The sequence below is a fragment of the Dermacentor silvarum genome, chromosome 4 (assembly GCF_013339745.2).
Source record: "Dermacentor silvarum isolate Dsil-2018 chromosome 4, BIME_Dsil_1.4, whole genome shotgun sequence".
NCBI lineage: Eukaryota > Metazoa > Arthropoda > Arachnida > Ixodida > Ixodidae > Dermacentor > Dermacentor silvarum.
Window position 1 is genome coordinate 60,865,188 of NC_051157.2, and position 3,587 is coordinate 60,868,774.

A 3,587-nucleotide genomic window follows, 5' to 3' on the forward strand; every position below is an offset into this window, starting at 1 on the left:
TCCTTGGTGAATTCCCACCATTTCATTTCCTTTTCGGCCTTCCCATGCCACTTGTACTTGGTTGTCTCGATATATCTCCCTCAGTAGCTCCACGAAATCGTCATCTATGCCTTCGTATTGAAGAATATCCCACAACAATTCCTTGTCTACGTTGTCATAAGCTCCTTTAATATCTAGAAATGCTATCCATAAAGGACCTACCTACATAACACGCCCACAAGCGGCAGCACGCGCTAATCCCTTGAAAATGAGCATTACAAAAAGTACCCCTTATTTTTGATCCACCTTCGTAATAATAATAATTTTAAGCACTAATTAAGTTGGTGACATTTATTTCGTGACTAAACAGGGTGCCTAAAGACCTTCAGAAATGTATTCGTCATGTGCACTTGCGGTACCATGTGCACAAGAAAGTGTGTCCAGTGTCATTTGATAACTTCGTCAAATTACCCGAGTGTGCTCTAAATTTGCATTGCGGCAATCAAAATAGGAAAGTTCAACAAATCTGCTTCCCAAGCTGGTGCAGCGCAGAAAGGGCAGTTGAAGGTGGTCTTAGTATAGGCCCTCTGGACGTGGAGGAGTTCTGTACGCTGGCAGTTGAGACATTGTGTCTTAACTGAAAGGCACCCACAAGAGCACTTCTTAAACATGGAACACGAGAACTTGCGCTGATGCCGCAGTGGGTAGCGAACCTCTACACAATCAAAGGCAACTTACTTAGGAGCTGCGGACTCCGTTTAAACAATCCCGTGTACGTCGCTTCATGTTTTTTAAAGAGCGGTAGCGGTGCACTAGTTACACCCGCTTGCTCGTGAGAACACTTTGGAACAGCGAAGGTGTCTACATTTGAGTGACAACCATTGTATTTGACTCGTCCGTGGAGCTTCAATCTACGATGAGAACTGTTATTATACCGATCTGATATTAAACCTATCTTTGTGAATGTGAAAAGAAACGGGTGGTAAAACACTCTCTACGCAACTGCTCTTCCATTGAAGGGTAAATAGATGTCTGTTGCATTGTCATAAGTATAGTTTAGGCAGCAAGCCATTTTGAGACAGCAAGGCTCTAGCTTCCTTTGTCCGCAACCCCAAGAGACAAGACACTGTGCTGGTTTGTAAGGTCCTTAGGTCACAGATGGTTAGTCAGATTGGTTGTCGGGTTGGGTGCGTGATGTAGCCGTCACGAGTCTGTGCAATGCCTGCACATTTTATCTTTCTTTTTTTTTTCTTTCCCCCTTTTTTCTTCGTTATCCATTCTACGCTTTATTCACCTTCCCCACTACAGGCTAGCCAACCGGACCCAAACTTTTCCGCATCTCTTCCTGTTCTGCTGTAAATAGGTGGACGTTTAAAAATACCCCGGCTACACCATTTAGATCAGTTATGCTATGAAAAATCAAAATGGGTAAAATTGTCCCTTCTCTTGCCTTTCTTTCACAAGGCAGTGTGTACAGTAACCTAAAGCTACTCCAATATGTTTTTATTATAATCTCTTGACGTCAAATTTACGTAATCACCGACGCAGGCGTCAGCCGGTGACTCACAGTGTGGTTTGAAGCAGGCCAATGAAACGCTTTTTTCGTTTATAGGAGGTCACTTTTGTTTGCTTTCAAAGCAAATAACATAACCTTACTTGACATGTTTTTCTTACCTAATTGGCTGACCAGAGTCGAGGAGCACGCAGAAAGGGAGAGGGCTTTTATGGGTGTAAGGCTGGCGCAGTGAAAGTAGATAACCTGATGAAGGTGGTGGTGCCAGCGTCTGCGACTGGCCCGCTTCTTCATACTTCGCTTTCTATGTCTGATATAAAATGTATATAGAAAGCTCAAACGGATCCTCAGCAAAGAAACTTTGGCATAGCAATGTCGTGTGCGTGCTGAAAGGGCTCGACAGCGTTACACTGCCACGCAAAAATTTTATTATACGCAAGTAAATCTATTTTGCCCGGCAGCTCCGAGTAGCCAGTGCCAGAGCGATCGGCGAGCAGCCATCTTCTACTCATTTCGGAACGGGGCAATCTCCGGCTATTCCGAAAGAAAATTAAGTTTTGTTCGGCATATTAATGCATCTTTAATGCGTGCACGTTAATTTGACGCCGTGAGTTTTCACGGTTTTGTGACGTCGCGTGACAGACAGGCGAAGTGGGCGCAGCCTGAGAACTTTTCACCTATTGCGGAGGGCTCATGGGGAAAAAGGCGTAGAATTGGAAATTTCTATTTTTATTTTGTTCCGTCTAATCATGCATCATCAGTGTGTACACGTCATATCAGATGAGAATCGAGCTATCACGGTTTTCTGACGTCGCGTGACAAACAAGCGAAGGGGGGAGGGGGGGGGCTGCGGCTCGAAAAAAATTCGCCAATCGTGTAGGGCTGATTGCAGAAATGAAATAGAAAAGTTTGGAATAGCTTTACGTTATAGCGCATAAGATATTGGAAAGATCACCACAATGATTCTTTGTTCTTTCTTTGGCGATGTAATGCATATACATCCGCTTGTTTTAAGAAAGCTTCCCTGCTCCTTCATTATGCTACGCGTTATTGGAATGCGCATGCGTCGTTTTGTCTGTCTTCGACAACGTTTTATTGGAAGTTAGTTGCAAGTCCAGCGCCCTACCTTCAACTTAGGTTTGTTATTTCTTTCGGTTTTCCTTTTCCCTTTTCGGTTCGCTGGTATTCCCTTGATCAGAACTATCTACTAACTTGCCTAGCAAGCTACCCTCAATGATAATGCTGTTTTAGCCTTGTCCTATATAAACGAGCGACAAATACGGGCGTGTTCATGTACCGACAAACAATAAAGTCCGTTAGAGTGCGCCATCTATCCATGCATCTTTTACCGACTGATTGTTACGTCACCCTTCAAAGGTTTCAAAGTATGCGCGTCGCTTGCGATCATCGCCTCGGCGCTGCGAAGAGGTCTCGAATCATCGCGTCTGCGGCGTTGAAGGGGAAGACCCCGCGGGTGTTTTTCATCGCCGTTCCACGGCGTTCTTGACCCGCCTTGTTTCGCGGCGTACGCAGCTAAGGGCCTCGCCGCCGCATTTGTGGAGGTCTTCCCGCTCCCGCAACACATTACATCACCGGCTTTTCTGTTGGCCGTCCCACATTCTTCGCGCCGCTGCCGCCGATAACTCGCGTGTTCTAAGGACCTCGCCGGCTTTTGACACCACGTAATTCGGCGATTGCCCGTTCTGAAGGCGACGTTTGAAAAGTGCGTTGCGGTAATGTGCGTGCGTGGGTGTTTCTTTTTTTCCGGGTCTTCGCCCCCCCCAAATGTGATCAGCGTAACATACTCCGAGCTTCCTTGAACGGCGTTTAGTGTACGTTTCCTGGAGGTGAAAACGATGAATGACTGCTTTCGACATTCAACTGGACGACGTGTACGTAACTAAAAGGCATTTACATCAAAGGTTAATTACACAATCTATGGTTACCCAGCTTCATGCCCTCAAAACGTGGCCAACACTAACCTACTTCTGGTTGGATATGTTCTTTACGTATACGTAGCGGCAATATTATGGAAGTAGCGCTTACTGCAGGACAAAAGATTCCGCCTTGTGAAAAAGAGAGACAAAAATAAAAA